We start from the raw sequence: 25,177 nt of genomic DNA on the forward strand, positions 1-25,177 counted from the left end.
CCAGATTGAGGAGGAAGTCCCAGAATCGGAGGGGGACCACCAGCACGCGGCTGGCCCCCAATTCTGCGGTCTTCTGCTCGCTGTAGAGGAGGTCATTGTCCCAATAGACCCAGTGGGTCCCATCTGATCTCCGGCGGCCTGGGCGGCTGCTTGCTGTCGGGTCCCTTCAAGGGAGGGGCAGGTCTTCTGTTCTTGGCGGAACTGCTCCCTTGTGGGGCCACCTTCTTGGTGCCATTGGGCGAGTTCAGGGAGGTCACTGAGCGCGGCGACCTCGTCCGGGGCGAGTTCTGGCGGCCCAGACTCGGCGTTGGCTTCTTCTTCGACAGAGGGAGGTGGTGGCTCGGGCCATTCCGGCTCTTCGGGGGGAGCAGCTACGCTTGGTTGGATGGCCCGGGTGGTCATGGACCGGGTGGTTGGGCAGGCCCCCTCGGGCAGTCCCAGCATCCCCAGATGCTCGCGGCGCTCGACGTGGGCCCAGGGCGAACTTTCCAGGTCGTTCCCAAGGAGGCAGTATACGGGGGCGTTGTCGCGGACGGTCACCTTCAGCATGCCTGACACTCCCCCCCACTAGAAGGGGATCCGGGCCATCTGGCACAAGCTCTCGGTGTTGTCTGCCGACCGGACGGGGCACAGTACGTTAGGCATGATCTGTTCGGGGGTCACCAAGTGGCAGCGGACGGCTGTCACGCTGGCTCCGGTGTCGCGTAGGGCTTCGGCCCGGCGTCCATTAAGGGTGACCCACTGTTGGTACTTCTTGGTGTTGCTCGGGATGGGAGCCCGGGGCACCATGTCCCGGCTGCCCAGGCATACCAAGGTCATGGCGGCGGGTTCCCACTCGGTTGGCCCGGCGTCGTAGTTCTCTTCCTCTTCTCCCCCTTCCCCCAGGGCAGCGGCCGCCAACTGGCGGGGGTGTGGCCCGGTGGTCCCAGCTCGTCGGTTCACGGGGCAGGTTTCGTCACTGGCATAGTGCCCTGGCTGTTGGCAGTTGTAGCACGTTACCGTCGGTCGAGGTCCTGGTCAGGCTAGGGGGGCCCCTCTTCAGGTGAGGGTCGGGGACGTGCGGTTCGGGGGCAGTCCCCGGGGAGGACTCCGGGGCGGCCCTGCTGGGAAGTCTCTGTTCCTGTTCGATCCCCCTCCTCCGCCACGCTGGCGGGGGGGGCCCTGTGGTGTTCCATTGGTACTCCCCCATCGAGTTCTGAGGGACCCGGGTGTTCACCCATCGATCGGCCTCGGCGGTGAGCTTCCGCGGCTCGGTCAGCTTGCTGTCGAGGAGGTGCTGTCTCAGCTCGATGAAGCAGTTGTTGGAGAGGTGTTCCCATACAATGAGGTCGAACAGCTGTTCGTAGGAGGTGACCTTGCTGCCCTTGATCCAGCCTTCCAGGGCTCTGCTGAAAAAGTCTACGTATTCCACCCAGGTGGTACTGGGGAGCTTCTTGCAGTTCCGGAAGCGCTGGCGGTACATCTCTGAGGTGAGACCATAGCGGGTGAGCAGGGCCTCCTTCATATGGTCATAAGATGTCATCACGGCATCTGGGAGCTGTAGCAGGGTGTCTCTGCCTTCGCTGAGGAACCGTCCCCATAGGCCGGCACCCCAATCTTTTCAGGGTACCCGATGGGCGTTGAACCATTGTTGGATGTCGTCGTTCTTGTAGTACTCTTTGACGACATCCTTGGGGATATGTACTTTCGCCTCGGCCGGCGGGTGGGTGTCCCTGTTTCCGGGGGTGCCGGTCTCCCCATTCTTGGATTTAATTTCAAGTTCTTTAAGGCCCCGCTCATGCTCGAGGGTTAGCCTCCTCTCTTCCAGTTCTCGGTGCCGCTTTTTCTCCTCTATTTCTTCTTGCAGCCGCAGTTGTTCTAGGGCCAATTTCTTTTCGGCTAGTAGGAGTTCGCCGTCCAGGTGGAGTCGGGGGAGCTCCAACTCGTGGGTCCTGACCCTCTCCCGTTCTCGTATCTCTTCCGGGGAGAGGCCGGTCTCCATGCTGGTTCTCCTCCCATCTGCCGGTGCTGCGGTTGGTTGCTGGTGCACGTTTGGCACCGGGTTTTCTTCGGTTTGGGGGGAGGCCGCTTCGGACTCTACCCAGGCCTTTAGGGCTTTTTGCAGGTCCTCTTTTGTGTTTAATCCGGTGGTCGCGATGCCTTTGTCTTTACAAAACAGTTTTAGCTCCTTATGGGTATATTCCTCCAACCGTTCCTGTTGGAACTCCGCGGTTGGGGTGGTCTCTTGGTTGCTCATGGTCACTCTGTGTCTGGGTCGGTAGTGGGTGAGTTACTCGCTGTACGATTTGCGTCGGGCTCGGATCGCACCGCTGGCCAACAATGTTAGAAGGGGACTCTCCGAGGAGTCGGAGGGTGTCGGACGGACCACCCCGAGAGCCACGGTTCCGTAGGAAAGTAGCCGAGCGCCGCTGAGAAGCCTCCTGGGAGAGGTCCTTCTCCTATGATCGTACCAGCCAAGCACCCCCACCACCACAAAGGGACACAACAAGGGTATCAATTCTCACAAGTCTTTATCGGTAGCAAAAGGCAGGTTTCTGTGGCAGTCTTTACAGGCGGATTGAGGGATCCCAAAGAGTCTTGGGGTTGTTCAGGGACGGGGTAGCGGGACAGTCTCAGTACCAGCCTGGTACGGGAACACACTGCGCTCAGCTCTCAATCCTCGAGCTGCGGGGGTTCTGGGAGCCGGGACGTCGTCCGCAGGCTCGGATAGTTACTTCTGCGAGGTCGAGCCGCGATGAGGTCAGCAGGGCTCCGATGGTTACTTCTGCGAGGTCGATCCGCGACGAGGTCAGCTGGGCTCCGATGGTTACTTCTGCGAGGTCGAGCCGCGACGAGGTCAGCAGGGCTCCGATGGTTCCGTGAGGGTCTTCTTCTCAGCAAGGGGGAGCTGCGACGCCGTCAGCAGGGCTCGAGTTCCAAGTTCCAGGCAATGAGTCTCTCTCCGTAGGGTCGGCCGCGATCCGATCAGCAGGGCTCTCGACTCCAGGATACAACTAACGTCCTGGTTTTGGGCTGCCCCAGATATAGGTCTGGAGCCCTTTGATGTCCGGACCCTCGCGCCTGGGGAGGTCGGAGGGGCCGGGAGAAGAGCATCCAGACACCCAGCGGGGGGTGGAGCCAGCACCCAGGGAGGCCGGAGGGCGATCGCAACCAGGCGTCGGGGGACGGCTGGAGGCCCCATCGAAACTCCCCTCCTCCGGAATCTGTGGAGTGGCCACTCGACCCCCTTCGGTCAGGTCTTGGCGCCTTGAGGTCAGGGCTTCGCGGGGACTGAGGCCGGGGGCGGGTCGCGTCGCGACGGCTGGAGGGTAGCGGGGTACAATCCAGGGGGACCCCAAAGGGTTCGGGTAGCCCCCGGTTAGTCTGGTAGGAGGGTTCGGGACCACGCCACGAGGCCGGGTTCAACATTGCCCATCACTCCTGCCACCCCACTCATAGGGAACTTGTTGCCCATCACTCCTGCCACCCCTACTCATAGGGGGTATGTTGCCCATTACTACTGCCACCCCCACCCATAGGGCTAATGTTGCTCATCACTCCTGCCACCCCCACCCATAGGGGACCTGTTGCCCATCACCACTCCCACCCCCACACATAGGGCTTATGTTGCCCATCACTCCTGCCACCCCACTCATAGGGGACCTGTTGCCCATCACTCCTGCCACCCCCAGTCATAGGGCTCATGTTGCCCATTACTACTGCCACCCCCACTCATAGGGGTCATGTTGTCTATCACTACTGCCCCCCCTACCCATAGGATGCTGTGTGACTATCAATATCAACACCCCCACCCATAGGATTGGTGATACGCCACACATCCATCATACACCAACATCAGGTATGTCAGCAAAATACATCCCCCCTAACATCATATCAACAGTGTGTAGTCTGTGAAAAATGCCCACAAAAGTGAATATGACTTCAAACATACAATGTAACTACCATCACATGTGTGACCAAAAACTGAGTGTGGCCTACACAAGTCAAGCACCACAATAGCACTGTGTCACTGTGGAGTGGTGGCCTGGGGGATGGAGGACGGAGACTGTGTCATGGAGCTGCGGGGCGGGGGTGGGGTCTTGCTCTTCTGGTTCCGGGGGTACTTGCGGGTGGGGGCCTCAATCTGACTGTGCCTGGGGGAGGTTGTCCGGGTGTGAGGGGCCCTCCCCTCTGTGTGTGGGGACTTCCTTTTCCCCTTGTAAGCTGAATCTGCTGGATCAGTGGGGAAGAGGCCAAGGTCACAGAGGAAGAGCTGCTTGGGAGATGGGGTTGCAGGTGAGGCAAGGGAAGGGGTCTTGGAGGGAGAGGTATCGGAGGACTGCAGAGTGGTTGTGGATGCCTGTGTGTGTGTTTGCAAACCATCCCCTATGACTGTGGTATCAGTCCCCTGAGACTGCTTGTGTGCACGTCTAGACCGTTGTTTGGGTGTTTTTTTGTGCAGCCCGTGTTTGTGGGTTTGGGTAAATGTGCTGGTGTGTGTGCGCTTGGGACAGGTAGGGTGCTAGGAATCGTGGATGGGGCAGGGGTAGGAGGGGTGAGGGACTGTTGGAGGAGGGACACTGCTGCCGTCAGGGAGGAGGCCAGGGACTGATTGGTCCTCTGTAGGGCAGACATGCCCGATGAAATGTTCTCCATGAACGACACCAGTTGTGTCAACAGACTGGTGTGGGAATGTAGGACACTGAGAATTGATGTCTGCCCTACATGGATCCGTCGAAGCAAGTCCACAGACTCCACACTCAGGGCAGCAGGGGACACAGGGGCAGGGGGTGCGGTGCCTGGCACAAAGGAGACATGCTCCCAAACACAGGAGCCTCCACGGACCTCTGGGATGGGAGCCAATGGGAGGGTGGTGATGGTGGGGGTGGGGGTGGCAGGGACAACCTCACTAGCTGGGGTTTGGTGGCTGCTGACACCCGCCTCCACAAGGGAGTCATCCTCCGAGCTGCTGTGGCCCTCAGCTGGGGTGGATGGTGCTAAGGACTCCTCGGAGTGGCTCCACTCGCCCTCCGTGCCACATGGTCCCTCCGACTCCTCGCCTTCTGTCCCAGTCAGGCTCTGTGGCTTCTCCTAGTCCGTGGATCTGTCCCCTCCTGTGGCCGTGGATGTATCTGGATAGAATTATGAAAAAAAGAACAACATCAGTCACCTGCACTGACCGCACACACCACAGTGAGTACAGCACATCACAGGGCAAGCCCTGGCATCATCAGCTGAACACTGCTCAAAGTGCTCACACTGTTTAGAATAAGCCAATTGTCAATATCACCATCAACCATGGCTTTAATATCCCCCCTTTACTTGCACCCATATGTCTGTTGCATGTTGGATGATAATACCCCAATGTGCAGACATGCACCACCTACACATTTGTTGGACATGCAAGTGAACATGTAGGAGTATGTCACTATACACACATCAAATCTCTTGCCACTGACTCAGTACAGGTGTCAGGATGAAGGAATGGCCAGCGTCTCATTTCACATGCTTGTGATGCATACCAGCAACACACATGTTCTGATAGTCAATGCCACAATGGGGTGCATGGAGCACATTTGACCCCAATGCAGGATCACTCATAGCAAGTTAAATTCCATGGCACTGGCATGCCTGGAAAGTCAGTCATCATTGTCTCCTGTCACAGGGGCAGGGCATCCAGACAACAGTATGCACTGTGTCACAATCATAGGTCATGGGTAAAGCAAACTCTGCAGCTGACAAGTGCACTTGTCCATACCCTGCAAACAACATATCCCGGACCCAGATGACCCCACATCATACAAAACAGACATATGAGTCTCTGCAAACACAACTCCCTGTACATGAGCACATCACAGTCTGCTGTGCATGAAACAAAGCTGCCTGAAGTTCACAGTTGCATGCACCATTGTGCACTGTCAAGTGATCACACACCTATATGTCACACAGATCTTGTCTCTGATAGTCACATCTCAGATGTCCTGCTGACCCTCAAACTCATGAACACCCCAGTTGTCCAGAAAAGGAAGCCACACCACAATGACACAGAAGCAGACACCTGAAGGCACATGTCACTAAGCACAACCTGTAAGTTGATACACAGGAGTGGGACTACAGAGTGTTTCTAAATGCTCTTGAGTAGGCATGACTGCCCTGATCTTCGTGAAACAGTGTATAGCCCTGGACAGTAGTCAGGTGGCTAAGCAAGTGTGACACACTTGATATACATACTCCTAAGGCCCACAATTTGGAGTCCCCTGCTGCATGGGTGTGTTTGAAATACCCCAGGCACATGTGGCGAGTCAGACCAGCAATTGGAACACATATCAAGGGCACACACAGATCACATGTCAGATCTCAGGCATTGTGTAAACAATTGCCCCACCCATTAAACACACAACAGAGTCACGGTAACAGATACTGTCCAGAACCTGAAGCATAGCTGTCTGCTGGGGCACAGTGCCCTAGTGACACAGGTCACAGACTGTAGGGTTCACACCTGTGGGTGAGGAGGGTGTATCACAAAATTGAGGGACATGAGTCCTGGACTACAAGACCTACGCTATGTGGAAGTGTGACCAGGCCAAAAGACTGCAAATAGCATGTCAGACATAGTACACAGATTAGGCATGGACTTACCCCATCCTTGCTGCTGTCTGGCCTTCAGCTGCCCATCCAGGTCCAGGAAGACCACCGCCAGAATGTGGGAGGTCAGGGTCCAGTGTCCGCCCCTCTTGCAAGGAGGTGACAGCTTCAGCTGGACCCTTGCGATCCTCCGGGTCCAGCCCCAAAGGTCCTGCCACCTCTTCTGGCAGGTGCGGATCCGGCGTTGTAGACCCCCACTGATCGAACTGCCCGCGCGATGGTCAGCCAGCTCCCCTGCTTCTGGTGGGCATCAACCTGTGAGGATGACAAAGTCCAAAGTCCATTAACACTCATGCCCCATATTTGTGCTGCACACAGTTGGAGATACATGTCGTCATCACAAAGGAAAATGAGTTACACAGGTAGTGCACCCATGGAAATGGACAAATGCCCTGCATGTCTGACATGTTAACATTGCCTGGGAAGTTTAAGCTTGCACAAATGCACTTTAGCTGCAGAACACCTGTTCATTACATGTACCTACACACTTTAAGGGATGAAGGTACTCAGTGAGTATGCTTGCCACTGGTGTACACACTGCTAGTACTGCTAGTCAGACAACATGCACAATTAGGAAGGCAGTGGACTGCACACTCACCTGCACCCCTGGTTTCCCATACAGCTTGCTGTACAATGGAAAGAGCCCGTCCAGCAGGGCATGGTTCCCCTCCTCAGTGAATGCTGGGGCCCTCTTCAGAGTACGTGCCATAGCAGTGGCCAGAGGAGGCAGAGACAGCAGCAGTGGTAGCAGAGATGTGGTCCAGTAGCATGTAGAGCAGGCAAGTGAGCTCCCTGGGGGCCAGCCAGCCTTATATTTGTGCTGTAGAGGCAGAATCTGTGCCATGTGTCCCATGTGATAGGTCCAACACGGCTGCATTCTATGAATCTGGCCAATCCATGGAATTGTACGACTCATACACGTCTTCCGTATCGTTCAAATATTCACCTTCATAAAACCCTAGTAATCGCAACATTGTTGTAGGTATCCAACTGAATTACCAGCGCACAACTCATACAAGTTTTGAATCCGCATCCGTCTCCATGATATTCCAGAGCCAATGGGTGCGCACGGCTTGGTCAACTGACTGTACAACGCGTAGTTTGAAAATAGACACGCACCCGTCTCCATACGATTCAATGGCCAAGGCGTGCGCAGGTCTCGGTCCATGACTGCAAAACACGTATACATTATAGTCACCCGCGTCGGTTCTCATTGCTGTCAATGGCTAAGTGTACGCACGGCTCGGTCCTGAACTGTGCAATGCGTACGCATTATAGTCACTTGCATCGGTTCTCATTGCTGTCAATGGCCAAGTGTACGCAAGGCTTGGTCCTGAACTGTGCAATGCGTACACATTATAGTCACCCGCCTCGGTTCTCATTGCTGTCAATGGACAAGCGTACGCACGGCTCGGTCCTGAACTGTGCAATGCGTACCCATTATAGTCACCTGCATCGGTTCTCATTGCTGTCAATGGCCAAGCGTACGCACGGCTCGGTCCTGAAATGTGCAATGTGTACGCATTATAGTCACCCGCATCATTTCTCATTGCTGTCAATGGCTAAGCGTACACACGGCTCGGTCATGAACTCTGCAATGTGTACGCATTATAGTTACCCGCATCGGTTCCCATTGCTGTCAATGGCTTAGCGTACCCACGGCTTGGTCCTGAACTGTGCAATGCGTCCCTGTAGAAGTCACCCGCGTCGTTTCACATCGGTGTGACTTTTTGATGGCTTCCACACACAAGTACTTGCCAGGGACTCAGGTGCACACCTACCACACTACAGCATGTGCCACACTGTGTCCCATGGCATGCAAGGCTGCATTACCTGTGTGTTTTGGGGGGGCAACATTTGGTTTGTTGTGTGGGACTTTTGTGCAGCCACTCCTAGGCTGCGCACATGTTCATGGGGACAGAATCCTTTGTGTGTTGTGCACATTACCACTGTGATGTGTAACTGTACAGTTATGATCATGAGTCATGGACACAGTTGCATGTTGGATATGTTTAGGACATGTCACATACACCCTGAGTCCTGGGTGTGATGGTATGTACGTCACAGTGAGACCTATAGCCCCAATTCTGATGTACACCCACAGTCTGTGTGCATGTTGGGTCTCAGATGTGGCTGATCAAATGTGCTCAATGGGAGACAGTCTCCACATCCATGTGGTTTGTGCATCAACATTGATGTTGTGTGTGTGTCTACGGGATGTCCATGTAGGGCCTGCAGAGACAACAGTGGCCACTACCTGTGGGGCTCACGGTTGTCTTGTGGCTTGTACATGATATGCCATGTCATGCCAGTGTCCATGTGGCAATAGAGTGACCCTGGGTATCTGCATGTAAAAGAGCTGTGATGCCTGGAGACATCAGGTCTCACTTGTCACTGTGGTGTGTGTTTGTAACGTGACAGCAGTACATAGGTACTGTGACACAGCCCAATGATTGGCAATTGCACTACATGGAACTTATGTAGACATGTGGACTTGAGATGTGAGGTGATGTGCATGTAGGTGACATATGTGTCCATACCCAATATCACACACCACAGTACATTGTGTATTGTCATGATGTATCATGTGATATTTTGCTTGGTTTTGTACTTGGCCCTTCTGGCAGGTTCACCCCTGAACTTTTTGCCTTAAGCTCTGACACAGTGGTAGTGATTTTTGGCCTCTGCGCACTTTAGCACCGTGGCCCAGTGTAAAGTGCGTGCGCTCTCTCAGGGCGTGTGGTGAGATTGGCCTGCCATCCCATAGGAATGCATGGGGGATATGTGTGTCCATGGTAATTCCTGGTATGAGGGGAGTGCAGGGTCGAGTTTAATATGTGCAAACTCTTGAGAATAAATGCTGCGCACTGGTGTGCACAGATTTATTGTGACTACTGGAGAAGTGCCACTTTTAGATGTTGGCATTTCTGTGTACTGTGTGTCTGCCTGCCTGCCTGCCTGCCTGATGTGGAGTGCATGTCTGGCTTGTGATTGACAGGAGCTGAGAGGGCTGGGGAATTCCAGGAGCCAGGGTGAGTCTGCCCATTGGTATGAGGGTGTACGAGGACCTGTCGTGTCTCACGAGCACCGTCGGAGCAGAGTAAAGAAAACTGGGTAACTGCAGTCTGTTTATTACCCCCTCTCGCAGATGCTGTCTCCGAATCACTGGGGAAAGAGCTTACCTTATTGCGGACCACGCCGCCATCGCCAGGAGTCACGGAGAGCCACTGAGTGCTGCCTGCAGTGTCGCCGCCCCGGGACTTCAGTTCCCGGCTGCCTCAGCGGCGGCGCATTCTCTACACGCCACGCCAGCGCCAGGGGGCGCATATAACAAACGCTGAGTCCCGCTTCGCGGGACGCGCCGGGCGAAGCCCGGGCCAAGGGCGGGCCCGTTTTAGCCCGTTCTAGACCGGACAAGGCCGGGACGGGCTTGGTCTTTTTCAGGTACTATTTACAGTTAAGGTCAGTCTATGGAATTCTCATATCAAACTTTTGTTTGCACATATTATCGACGCTAGGTTGAGTACTGCATGCATACATAATGTCTGCTTCTCCTCCAATCTGTAGAGATAACGCCAAAGTCAAAGTCATTAGAAGGCCATCAGGAGGAGCGTTAATGGGCACTCTGGATAATGTTTTAGTTAGAGTGTCCTCTGCCCTTGCCAAGGATATTGAGCTAACAGAAAAAAGACTATCACTTGACATCGCCTTTGAAAAAAGATCTTCTATGGGCAGGATAGCTGAAGCTCGATCCCCGGATTCACGTTGGAGTAATACCCAAGATCCATTGGCGTTAATGACTTCTGTAGAGGAGGTGGAGGTGCAGGGGCCATCAGAGCTACCAGAACTAGTAAGACCCCTGACTATTGAGCCTCCCGGTATCGCCAGTATATTAGATTAGAGTTCAGATATAGTTACCCCTGCTGTGACAGGAGGCATACACTATGACAAAATTAAAACTCGGTCTACTACTAGTACCAAGGCGGTGCCGCCCAAAAGTGAACAGAGTGTCTCTTCAAAACGGAGCCGTAACAGTAATAAAGTACAGACCCCTGGAAAGAACAAAAAACCTAGCAAAGCTCACTCTGTGAACAAGCCCGTAACTCAACCTGGAAGTACTTGCATTGCAAGTGAAGATATAAATAACGTCCCTTCTAATGAACAGAATAGCGCAAACGAGATGGGTTCATCCTTTTGGTTGAAAATGGAACATTTGATTAAGAAGTCTTGGGCCCCATTAAGTGAACGTTTGGACTCTATTGACTCTAGATTAATATGCCTTGAACTATTGCTAGCCTCATCCCGGGGTAGGGAAGGGAAACAAGCCACTGGGTCAGTCAGTAACTATGTTGGGGGAGGGGGAGAGGGGTCTATTATTACCCATGGTGCAGAGATACCCCCCTCTGTTCCCAGGGGGCCTATAGCTCCCAGAAAAACGGCTGCAAGTGGAAACTTGGTAGTACCCCGGGGAAATACCCCTGAATCAGTCTCAAACAATCTATTAAGGGTAGCGCATTCCGGAGATAGGGGAATGCTGCTGCAAAGAGAGTCTGGCAATTCCGTAACACATAAAGTAGCATCGCATAAAAACATAAGGGCCTATAGCGAAGCTCCATTACCAAACATCCAGCTTCCTCCAGAGTCTGCACCCTATGTAGTGGTCCTGGTGGGGGTTCCTTCATTATGTCAGGGTAAGAGGGAATCACACCAGGAGTTAAAGAACAAGTGTATCCATTGGCTCAACAAAAATCGTCCACTTCCAATTCATGTCTTGCTGAAATTCTCCACGCCAGAAGAGTGGGCTGAGTGGGGTACAAACCAAAGTCAGTGGGGGGGGATAGTTGTTAATTGGACTGGAGGACGGTGGATTACATTTGTGATTGGTACCAAAACGACCCGGTATCATCTATTCACCCTCTTCCCCTGTCTTATTTCTATGCAGCCGCATTTCCAGAGAGGGGTAGTATCCAGCATTCTGGAAGACAAAAGGAGTGGTGGATGGGGGAGAATATAGCACTGTGTAATAGGTTTGACGTGCTATCTGGCCTGGAAGAATGCGATTGACTTCAAGGGGATAATTTAGGTCTGGGGGTGGTCAATATAGCCCCCAATGAGGCAGAGGTGGTCGAAGCACAAAGGGTAACTGCTATAGATAGCCTAGTGGTTAATACCGATCCCCAAACTTCAACCTGTAAAATCTTGAGTTGGAATATTGCCGGGATGAGAAGTAAGTGTAGGGATAGGTCCTGGTTGGAAGAGATAAAGTCCTATGACATTATGGCATTTCAGGAAACATGGGACACAAACCATAATTTTTATATAGATGGGTATACACATTTTTTTATCCCTGCTAAACAGGCCCAGTATGGTAGAGCACTGGGAGGGTTAGTAATGTTTTTCTCCCTGAATTTGAATGGCTCATTAAACCAGATCGCTGCGAGCTGCCACAATTGTTTGGCAGTGGAGCTATCTCGGCCACATTTTGGGAAATTATTACTGGTTAATTTTTATAATTCTCCCAATAGCGAGTGTTTAAATCAATTTTTAATATGTCTAGAGGACTTTTTAACAGCATATAAAGAAAAAAACCCGTGGGCTGAGGTTATTGTTATGGGCGACTTTAACATTCACCCATGTGGACAAAATTGTGTCTTTGACAATTCAGATGGTCCCCCATATTCTGCTCCTGTACAATTTGAACACACTATGCAAGGGGAGACCCTTGAGAAACTTTTGGCTACCACAAATCTTTATGAATCGGGATGTATTGTGGGAGGCCCTAGGGTAGCTACCTTTAAAGGTACAGACACAGGTACAATCATAGACTATATTTTTATGACTGCCCCTGTCCTAGGCAGTGTTGTTTCTTACAAGGTGGGGTCTTCTGTTTTTAGTGATCATAACCCTGTAATTTTAGAAATGGCCCAGGGGGCCCAATTAAGTTTTACAGTATCCGTGAATATGGCTATCAGTCGTGAGGTGATACCCACGGATCGAGGCAGGAGATTGAAATGGTCGAAAGTAATCCCTGAAATTTTCGTGGGGGAGGTTTTGTCTAATACTGAGAAGGAAGTCAGTATCTGTTTGGATATTGATGCACCAAATATACTGATTGTAGAGGCTTTTGACATTATCTGTAAACATATCAGTAGCAAGCTGACGAAGCAAATGCATCCCACAACTATCATTAGGGAGAAAATATGGTTTGACAAAGACTGTACTAGGGCACATTCTGCTCTTCTTAAAGCATTAAAACATTGCCCCAGAAATAGGGAGCTAATTAGGGGGTTAAGGAAGTCTTATAAACAGGCCATCTGGCTGAGAAAAAATCAGATCAAAGATGAGGCATGGGACAAACTCTTGTCACAGGAGGTCTTGAGGGACAGTGGGAAATTTTGGCAAACTATCAATGACCCTTTTTTTTCCGTTGAACAAAATTCACGACTTGATTGCAATATCCAAAATGATCAATGGACTGCCCACTTTGAGAAAATTTATGGTAGTCAAGGGGTTGAGAGCCCACAAGAATATATCTTTACTTCTGAATTAGCATCAGTAGTGGTCTTCCAGGAGAGTGAAGTATTTAAAGCAATAACGGAGACTAGGATAAACAAGGCGCCAGGTCCGGATGGGGTCCCTGCGGACCTCTATAAAAGTCACCCTAGATTCTGGGCAAGGGTACTGACTAACGTTTTTAACGCATCAGGTTCAAATATAATTCCCATCTCTTGGTCAAAATCTATTATTATTCCGGTTTTCAAAAAAGGGCAAAGAGATGACCCATCCTGTTATAGGCCTATCTCCCTGATAGATTCTGCTGTGAAGATACTAGGCAGAGTTATTTTAGCTAGGTTGACGGATCATTTTGAGGGAAGGGGGATCCTATCTAACGCTCAATATGGCTTCAGAGCCAAAAGGAGCACATTAAATCAATGTCTTAACTTACAGCTCCTTATTAGTAAGTACACTGTTGCTAAAAAGGGTTCCCTCTACCTGGGATTTATGGATCTATCATCAGCTTTCAACCTAGTAAATAGGTCGAAGCTGTGGCAAATTTTACTTAATATGAGCATTGACAGTGCTTTAGTTAAATTTCTTGCTGACCTCCACTGTGGCTTGATTGCTTCTATACGAGTCACCCAAGACGGGAGATGCACAAGGCATTTTAAATCAGAAAGAGGGGTTAGGCAGGGGTGCATTTTGGCACCCCTACTTTTTACACTATACATTAACGCATTAGAACCTTCCCTGAAGGGAGCCTCGTTAGATGTTCCGAGAGTAATGAGATACAACTATACCAGTTCTCCTTTATGCCGACGATGCGGTTTTACTGGCACGTACTGGAGTCGGTCTAAATAAATTGTTAATGAAGTTTGACAAATTTATGGAATTACTTGATTTAAAAATAAACGCAAAAAAATCTCATGTAATGATAGTAGGGGAACAAAGAAAAAAGAAAAATATAATGACATTTTTTTGTGGAAAAGATGAGGTTAGTAGGGTCCCTGTTTTTACATACCTAGGTCTCTTATTTGATGAAAAGGGGTTCTGGGGTCCGCAAATGAAACTTAAAAGAAATGTATTTGCAAGATCCACATCAGCCCTTATGGGTTTCTCAAAACGTCTTGGAGCCAGACCCATGGAAGCTATTTTAAAGGTTTACAAGGCAAAATGCCTTGCAATAGCTACTTATGGTTCTGAGATCTGGGGATATGTCTCACAAAACCATCAGATCCAAGTGGTGGAAAATACATTTCTAAGAACCTTATTATCTGTGCCACAGTCAACCCCTTCCTTTTCGATACATGCGGAGATGGGCCTGGATTATGTATCAGATAAAGTGAAAATGGCCCCGATATTATGTTGGCTCAAGACTTGGCTCAATGAAGAGATAACTTTGAACCATATGATCCTGAAAGATTGCCTGGCTCTAGATATGGCCAGTAAAATCCCGTGGTTAGCATATATTGAATCGACTTTTAAAAAACTCGGCCGGCCGGAGCTTTTTTCAGCTCCGGATACCATTAAGAAAGCAGACATGGATTTGATAAAAACTGCCATGGTAAACCTTCAATTAGCGGAAAGGGAGGAATTAGAGCTGAAAAAACCTCTAGTTAGACTACACTTTGGGTTAGTGAGTCTACCAGGTCTGGAACTCTACCTGAAGCTAGTTACACGCCCCTTTCATCGTTTTCTGTTAATTTGATTTTGATTTAATTTAATTCATTTTTCTCTGGGAAATTTCCCCAAATGGAGTGTACTGGATAATGCTGAGCCTTGCAAGTGTGACAATTTGTCACCACAAGATACTTTGCATTTTGTCATGCTCTGCAAGCATTACTCAGATATTAGGAAAAGGTATCTATTACCGGTGCTAAAGGAAATAGGGTATGCTCAGGTTAGACCGGCACTTATACATTTACAATTATTGAGTAGTGTTCGGACTATTTTCCATGTCGCGAATTTCTTAGTGGCAGCTGCTCGAGTCAATAATATGAAGAAAAAAGTGGGTTCAGGGAGTGCTGTACTTTGACCTGGTACGATGCTGTGGTTTTTATTCTGATTTTATTATATGGTTTAAGTATAATATTTATTACTCATTATTAACTGTATGGAATTTTTTTGTATACCCTAGTATGGATATGAGGGGAGTGTGTCATAGGTCCCTGTTTTTATGCCCTGTATAATGATAAGTAAAAGAACTTATGGTGCTTTATCTGTTTTTACCCTTTAATTGCTTATTTATGTTAATTACTGTAATTGTGTCTTTTTGTGATCTTAATTTATCGAATAAAAGTATATGACTGACTGTCTGCCCAGTGGTGAATGGAGAGATCTGCATGTAAATGGGAGGGAGGAGTTGCACCTGGGACCTGAATATGACTGTGTCTTCCCTCTACAATGCTGGCTTCGCCCCCTGTGGTGTGTCTGAGTGCCTAGCCCCCACCTAACAAAGGAGAGAGGAGCTGAGCAAAACAAAGTGCTCCAAAGCTCCCCTAAACCAATTCTGACTGGTACCCCCAAACCCTGTGCTGTGACACAAAGAGAAATGCAGATATAAATATAGGGTATGTGACCCCATGAAGGTGTTCTCTTTTGGATCCTGTCAGAGGGGGTCTTGCTACTGGTGGGACCCAGGAGGAACCACCATGGGGGCTGCCTTCCTGCTGGAGGGCCCTGTGTGCTGGCACCTGGGCCCTACATTGCCCCCCTGATGCCTCCAGGACTTCTTGGACCTTTGGCTTGTTCTTTTACTTTGTAAAGACTTGATGGAGCATTCCAGCGCCTGGGGAGCGCTTTATTCTAATTTCCCCTGAAAGCAAAAAGTGTGGGCTGAGCAGCGCTGTGCTGCAGCCCCCTTCGGAAGGGAACCCCCCCTTTGGGGATTCCCCTGCCATGCCACAATTGCGGGTGCCACCCCGCTTATCTTTCTTTAATTACGGGTGCCCACCCCGTTTTGTGCTATTAATTAAGTGGGTGCCCACCCCGCTTGCTATTTTTAATAGAGGGAGCCTACCCCTCATCATGCCCGGAGAGAAAGAAGGCACCGCCGCGGCAAAACCGAAAGTCAGGTGGCCAGATGCCTGGAGCGGGACAGGACATCCGATTGAGGAAAGGAAGTCCCGCTCGCCGACCGAGATCCACCCGGAGCCTCGCAGGCTCCATCTACAAGTCCCGGTCCCGAGGAGAGGGGACCGGGTGAAGCCTGGTGTAGAAGTGAGACGGGGCTCCCATGGCCGAGGGAGAGTCCCGCAGGTGCCAATGAGTGCCAATTAAAGGCGGAGGGGGCTCGAGGCAAATTGCCAGAGCTGGGCTGCCGCATTGAGGATGAGCAGAGTACCGGCACAAAGAGAAGTCCCCCTGCGCAGGAGCCCGGTAAGTGAGGGCTGGGCAGGGGGCGTGGCATCATTATTCCAAGAGCGGCCACGAATGGCAGGGGGCCACTCCAACTCTTGGCGGCATTCTTTGTTTAAAGAGCCCGTGTGACTCTACCCTGGCCATATTTTTTTAAAGGGCCCCAGGGGGGGCCTCAAGGGGCCGTACTACCCCATATTGTAGCATAATTATTTCAGGAGCCAGTGTGCTCCATGGGAAAAGTTTATTCTTAGAGCCTAGATGGCTCCAACGCTCCGCATATTTAATTCCAGAGCCTGTGTGGCTCCACTGTTTTGCATATTGTGTACAGAGCCCCGTGTGGCTCCAACGTTGGGCACATTGGTTTCAAGGGCCACTGAGAGCCCAAGCCTCATGTGTAACTTTCCCAGCTGTCCAGCAAGTAGTGAGAACCTGCACCGTTTAGGTGCACAGTTCTTTGGGGGCATGTTTTGAGTAAGGAGTGAGATGCACTCCTTTGCCTCATACCTTCCCACCTGCCCAGCAATTAGTGGGCAGCTGCTACGTTTAGGTTTGTGCAGTTGCGCACCTGGATTCAGCTGCTAGGCAGCGCACCCTGACTTTTGGGACTATTAGGTTAATAGGGTGCCAGGCCCTAATGTGAGTGCGGTGCTAGGAAATGTAATTCATGTAGTATGTTTTACGCACCCTGTGTTATACCTCTAAATGTGTTTTATGATTATGAGGTTGTTTTACATATCATGGTTTATGCTAGTGAGATTATGTTCCACTGTGTGATTTATGCCCCTAATGTAGTTATACTTAGGAGGTTAGGGTCTAATGCGTTTAGACTTCTGAGAGAATTGCATAATGTGTTTATGCTAATGAGGTTGGCGCAGAATGTAATTCGCGCTTGATGTGATGCTGTGCATAATGTAGTTTATGTTACAGTCCGATGCTAAGTACAGTGATTAACAGTAGTTACTGGTTGTGTTCTATGTTTATGATAAATTCTACATTTATCTAAGTTCACTTTGTGATGGTACTGAAAGTGGTCCAGTTGGCCCTGTCAGGTGTAAATAATCCCTTGTAAATATGACCTAGTGCCAGGTGGCATCATGTATAATATGTGCTTACTATTCTAATGTGTTATGATAATACGAAGGCTATTTATATATATAACCTTGTGTGGAGTTCCTTTTGTGGTGTGCCTGGGATGTTGCTGCTGTGTGCGTGCACAAATGCTTTACACATGGCCTCCGGGATAAGCCTGACTGCTCGTGCCAAGCTACCAAGGGGGTGAGCAGGGGTTATCTTTGGCATGTAACTTCCTTGCCTTGACTAGAGTGGTGGTCTCTGCCTGGCATTGGCGCAAGCCTTAGTCAACCAGAGATGCCATTTCTAACAATTGGTCATAGCCACATGGGTGGATGAATCGACAATCTTCCTTTGTTCATCTCTGTACTGCAGGGCACCAGCTGTTCATAGACCGTTCCCAGACCTTGAAACCATGCAGGAACGCAACTGCATCTGACGGTACTGCTTCACCAGGCCACTGATTGATGAGTTGGCAGAGCAGTTGGCGCCACATCTGCTACCTGGCTGGACATACACTAAAGCACTGACCCCAGAGGTGAAGGTGATGGCAGCCCTGCACTTCTTTGCTACTGGTACCTTCCAGTACACTGTGGCTACTGCTGGTGGTTTGTCGCAAACTATGTTCAGTCGTGTGCTACGCCATGTCTTGGAGGGGATGCTGCATTTCCTTGACCTGTACATCAAGTATCCTAGCCCAGGTCAACTCACTGAAATAAAGGATGTTTTTTATACACTGGGGAGGATGCCGAATGTCATCGGATCTATTGATGGTACACATGTGGCCCTGGTACCACCACAGGCACATGAGCAGGCATAGCGGAACAGGAAACATTTCCACTCCATCAATGATCTGGTGGTATGTCTTGCAGACATGTGTATCACACATGTGTGTGCACGTTTCCCCGGTTCTGCGCACGATGCCTACATCATGAGGAGTAGTCGCATTGCAACGCTGATGTCACAGATGCCAGACCAGCGTGCCTGGCTTGTCGGTGTGTACTGACTGTTTACCATTGTGTGTGTTTGGCAATGTTGTATTCCAAACACACAAGACCATCATTATAAAACCGGCGGATAAGGGGGGAGCTACCGTCATACTGTCAGTAGATGACTACGAAAGAGAATGCGTTAAACAACTCGGGAGAACTGAATACTACAAGAAGTTGGAGACTGATCCCACCGAGAGACTTCTATCACGTATACGCATCCTTGTCAACGAAGCTACCAATGAGGGCTGGATCACATCTCACGAGGCGGCATTCCTTATTAATGAGAACCCCAGGATGCCGTACTTCTACCTACTACCCAAAATACACAAGGGCATCACTCCACCACCAGGACGACCGATCGTCTCTGGAATAGGCTCGCTATTGGAACCACTGAGCAAGTTCAGTGACTTCTTCCTCCGCCCTATGGTCCAAGCCACTCCTGCCTACTTAAAAGACACCAGGGACGTCTTGAATCTGATACAAGAGATCAACGACAACAATACCGAGACCATCAACCTCCTCTTAACTTTAGACGTAGAGGCATTGTATACAAATATCCCGCAAGATGCTACGATTGAAGTAGTAGAACAACTCCTACTCGAGACAGACCTACCCACCAGTACACCTGCGAGCTTCATCACAGAACTGATCATGCTGGCCCTTAAGAACAACTTCTTTATGTACAAGACTACCATTTACCATCAGATTCAAGGGACCAGCATGGGGAGTACATTCGCGCCGAGTCTGGCAGGGCTGTACATGGCGCACTTTGAGGCTAATAACATCTTTACTGAGAATAACCCCTACAGAGAGAACATGGTAACTTGGAAACGGTACATCGATGATGTGCTCATCCTATGGAAGGGTAGTGTGGAGACCTGCCAGGAATTCTACACATGGATAAACAACTTGAACCCTCATCTACGCTTTACCAAAACAGAGAGTGAAAAAGAAATTCCTTTCCTGGATTTATTGATCACCCTTGAGAGGGGAAAACTCAATACTACCGTCTACAGAAAAACGACTGATTGCAAAAGTCTACTGGATTTTCACAGCCATCACCCCAAAGCACTGAGGGAAAATTTGCCCTTCGGACAATTCCTGCGGATTCGCAGGAATTGTAGTGGCACCCATGAATATGACATTCAAGCAAATTCCCTCACATCCAATCTAAAACAAAGACATTACCCAGAGAGGATTATACAACGAGCATGCAAACGAGCCAGGAACAACAACCGCCAGGCGCTACTGGAAGACAAGACTAAGGAAACCGATAACACCATCACTTGTGTCACAACCTTTACCCCTCTGTCAAACCAAATCAAAAACATTGTGAACCGCAACTGGAGAATTCTGAACACGGGGAACCTCATGTTAGAGCGCCCCAGGTTTGCTTTCAAGAGGACCACCAACTTACGGGACCAACTGATCAACACGAGACCCCGCGCGAAGACCAATCGTCAGGAGTCCACGCTATGGTCCCTCCCTGCTGTGAAAGGCCATTACCCATGCGGCAGTTGTAGTGCATGTCCCTTTACCAAACACACTACACATTTGGAGCTGGATAAGATCACGTGGGACCAACGGAGCCACACGAACTGCAACACAAAAAACTGTGTGTACCTCATCACCTGCCCCTGTGCACTTCACTACGTGGGGATGACCACAAGACAAGTGAAACTAAGGATAAGCGAACATAGGAGTACGATCCGACGGGGGAGAACAGCAACCAGACTAACGAATCATTACATGGAAAAAGGGCATACATGTGATGATATCAAGTGGACAGTTTTGGAAAACAATCAGCATTGGAATAACAACACCCTACTGCGCAGAGAACAACGCTGGGTACATCGTCTCCGGACCAATGAGGTGGGCTTGAACGATGATATACCATGGACTGAATTATAAGCCAGCTTGAGGGGTAGAGAGTCAAATAATCAGCACAAACCCCCAACTACATTGTAAACGAGCTCATACCAAGCCATAACATGCCCAGGGCCTCCTTTGTCTATGTAATGCCTCCCTTTCTGAGTAACTCTGATTTAAAAACACAATAGGCTCTAGCATATGCTTCCCTGGGTCACCTGTCACACAATGACATTAACACTGAGGCACCATCTGCCCCTCTCTATGGGGATATGTCGTAACTATGAGCACCCTACTCACGTAACTCCACTTTCCCTTCGGTAGTTTTGGTAAATCGGGTAGGCAGCGACCCGATAAACTATTAAGGGTTGGTTATGTGGTTACGTTTTTTCTTTTTCTTTTCCCCCCCTCTCCCCGATGCCCCCGAGACTCATCCAACAAGAAACACTTCTACGAGTCTACAATTGATTGTACATACATGGGCACCATAATTATTCAGCGATATGCACGCACCATTGAGAACTGCACTGGCAAATTACCATGGCAACAGCAGAACGCCAGCCGGAGCCATTACTTGACACACGCAGGCGCGTAGTTCGCCTGTCTATCTCTTGCACATGCGCATCAACACACACTAACGATGCTAACACAGCTGCTCCTCGTAGATGACCGGACACGGGTATCGCCCCAATTAGTCTATGCGGGAACTACAAAAGAAACCCGGAGAAGTCCTCATCTCCATTCCAGGTAGGAGGACGACTGGGGTAGGTGGTGAAGAGGCCACGCCGGAGCTAAACTGTAAGTAATACGCATGTACAGGTGCCGAAGAGAGTGGCCATTTACTCAAACAAAGTCTTATATGACAGCTCAGACGATTTTTGGAATTATTACGAGTAAGATTCACTAGCAGTTGCCTGTCATCTATTCCTTCTTCACAGCACTAGAAGGTGTGTACGCTCGTCCCCTAATCTATGGAGCATTATTCTCCCCGTTTTTAGGTGAGTGTTGTAACATACCAGTGTACGAACCCTAATGATATAGACCGACTTACTGTATGCCGCATGAGGACTTGTACATTTGTTTTAATCTCTGCCACGGTCAGTGCCTGGACTAATGGGCGACTCCGATCGGCGACGGGCTGTCTCCATTCCAGGCCTCTTTCCCTGGCCCAGGCGCCCGGCAGCTTATCGTTGAGACCCCATCACGCCACCACCCGTGAGTGGAGGGGATATCCCTTTTGAATGTTTTTACTATGTACTCGTTTTGGAATCCCTTGGACAGGTGAACATTCTTTAATATGCAGGATGTTCTCCTTTTTCTTTCTCTTTATATTTACCTAGGCTTTTATCCTGGAGCGACCTGACTCTCGCACAGAGAGCAGTGCTATCTTGACCTGTACGCCCGGATAGTAACTGTGGGTAGTATCCCTCAGTCCACATTCACTATTTCTTTTTTGGTCCTGAGGAAGCGCCAAGGATCCTTTTTTGGACCATTGGGGCGCGAAACATGTCGACCACATGACCACACACTAGTTACCTAATGGCACATCATTTCCAATAAGGTAACACCCAACCTACGGGTTTTTTAGTATGTCAAGGGTGCTATTTACATTAAACCTTATTATTTTAGTAACCCTTAGACATTTTTAGGCTACCTCGTCACTGACACACCCCATCACCACACATCTTTTTATTAGGACCCAAACCACACACCTGCATGCACCAAACGGCGTTTTCTCTAAAAGATCTCCGCTAAAGTGACCCTTCGGGGGACCCGTAGGGCATTGCAGCGCCGGCCCGACGAGGAGCAAACGCCCAATGATGAAGCATGACATCCTTCGGGGTGTGTGAGGGCAACAAGAGAAACTAAGGTATGCCCTCCCTCCTGATCTAAACTTGTTTGGGCCTAATACTAGCCTAGGCCTTTACTCTTTCTTATCTCTTTCCGAACTGGTCTCTTTTGCCCCTTTCCCTCTTTAGGAACAGTGTCTTCATTTGAGTATTAATGTTGTATTCCACCCTCTTTCAAAACTCAGCTAATTGTTCAATTGTTTGTATGTAGGTGACTCCGGATACCCCAACATGCCATGGTTGCTGACACCCCTCAGGAACCCTGTGACACCAGCCGAGATGCGCTACAATGAGGCACATGGTCGGACCAAGAGGGTGATTGAGTGGACATTTGGTCTCCAACATGGCAGTGCGGAAGAAGTTACCTCTCATCCAGTATGACGACCTACCTCCGCCACCTGTGGAGGATCCAGGCCTGGGCCACGATGCTAGTGGTGATGATGATTAGATTGACGTCCGCACACAGGTCAACAACTTCTTCACCTGAATGTGAGTTTACAGGGTTGTTATGTCAATATATTGAGTTAGCCTGAAATGTGTTGGGGCTGCTCTGTTGCTGTTTGAGTGTGTCTGTGTGCCACTTGACTGGATGCATGCAGTGATGTGTCCTTTCAGGTGGTCTGTACTCCTCAATAGTGTTGAACTGCTAAAATCTTTCTGTGTCGGTTTATTTTGACATGTTTTGTGCATGTGTATTGTATTTCTCTCCAGTTCTGCTGTACTTCTGACTGTGTCTTGTGTCTGTCCTTCCCAGGTTACTTTGCCTGTTGTTTGGTCAACACTGACCCCCAACACTCAGAATCCAACACCAGTGTGGAAGTTGTCAATTCCCATCAAGTGATGTACCACACACCCCTGGACTTCAATTCTCCGACACTTTGTGACCATATGTCCACTGTAACATAGAATTACCTTGCAACTATTGTGGAATAAACATGTTGCTGATGTATAAAGAACCTGTGCTACGCTTTGTTATGTGAGTTGTCTTTCTTCCCACATCTGACTGACATTTGCTTACCTCTCCTGTGGGATTGTTTCCACTGACTGTGGATAGGTGTGGTGTCTGTGCATTCCAATGTATTTCAGGTCAACATCGTTGTGTGGGATGAGATACATGGGCATGGTGAGTATGTGTTGTGGTGCCATAGTGGTGTGTCTCCCTCACATGTGTCACATCACCATGACTCATACCGGTGATCACATTGTTGGAGTATTTGGCATGCACTGTGTTGTTTAGCAGATCAACATCTCCATGACACATGACAAGTTGGAATCACAACAGAGGCAAGTATAGTGTACTGGTGAGTTTATTTACAAACATGTGTGAGGATAGTGCACAGGATGGTGGGTGCTGTACATTGGGTTTTGAATCCAAAGTTCACAGTAGAGTTTGAAGTGTTGGTAGCTGAAATGTCCAGAGTGAAGTCCACAGTCATCTGCTACATTGGACCAACATGAACCCTTCATGTCATGTAGGCGAGTTGTGTTAGATAGGACAAGGTGAACGGTTTGTGCACAAAGAACATTGTCCAGAACAGGTTTAGAGGCTCTGGGGGATGTGCATGGGCATCTGCATCTCACTTGTCCTTCTTCAGATGACCCCTCTTCTTCTTCGGGGGGGATCCTCAGGTGCAGGCGTCTGCGGTGCAGAGGACTCTCCACCAGAGTCATCCTCCTTCCTTGTGGAACTGGCAGATTGTGCAGCAACAGATGTTGTTGCCACACATGGAGGTGTGGACATGTTGGTGCTTATCTGGCGGAGGCATTGCAGTATGTCCCGATGCACCGCAGTAAGTGCATCCCACTTTGCCTCCATGTGGGCATGATGGGCAGCCTGCTCCTGTTGAATGTCCTTGAGGATCCCCACTACCTGGCCGAATCCTCCGGTGCTATCCTGGTACGCATCTATGATGCGTGCCAGTTGAGGGTCATCATGCAGTCCAGACCCCTCTGCAAAGCGCGCCCTCTGCCTACCACCCCTCCCAGTACCCCTATCCACACGGGCAGGAATTGCGGCAGCACGCACAGGTGACACTGGGCCCCCTTGGGTGTTGTTACTGGTGGTGTTGTCCGTAGCTTCCTGGGGGGCCTGTGTCCCTGTGCTGTAGGTTTCTGTGCCCTTGGTCTGTCCGTGTTGGCGGGGGTGCCCTGTCTGTTGCCAGATGCTGGAGGCGTGAGTACAGGGGGTGCAGATGTTGATACTGCTGGTGCTGCATGATGACTCACACCGGAGGTGCCAGGTTGTTCGTCATCATCCGAAGAGGACAGAGACAGATCCACACCAGAGAGCTGAGGGTCCACCAGAGTCTGGGACAGGGACTCCTCTTCATTTGCTGCTGTGTCCCCAGCACCACCTGTGTTTGGAAGAGACACACAATGTAAGTTATGTTTCTACAGGCATCAATGGTTCACATACATGACATTTTCTACTGTACTTCAGTGTGCGTGCCTGTACACAGCTTTGTCCAAAGTTGTCACGGACAGAGATTGATATTGTTGTGGCACATTGACAAGCCAAAATGAAACATTTCAATTTGCATGTCAGAGTGTGTGGATGCCCAGCTCTTGTATAGATTTGGCTGTACATGGCCATTACTACTCAAGGGCCATCACGTTGCTGACACAGGTGTGTCATTCCTATACGCATTTGACCTTTAACAAGGACATACATGCAATTCCACTGAGGATATGTTGTAAGATTGGGACATGTGTGGTAGCAGATTTTGCAAGTCTTTGTGTGTCACATTGGTGTATTGGTACCACATGGTCACAGTCCAGTATGCCTGTGATCTCTTGGGAGAAAGTGTTTTTTTGCAGTGTTCCTAGTTCCCATCTCATTTCATACAAGTGACGATGTCACCACCGTTAATGAATCTGGTGCTGAGTTTTGTACGTGCTTATGTGATCTGACTT

The sequence above is a fragment of the Triturus cristatus genome, chromosome 11 (genome assembly GCF_964204655.1).
Source record: "Triturus cristatus chromosome 11, aTriCri1.1, whole genome shotgun sequence".
Classification (NCBI taxonomy): domain Eukaryota; kingdom Metazoa; phylum Chordata; class Amphibia; order Caudata; family Salamandridae; genus Triturus; species Triturus cristatus.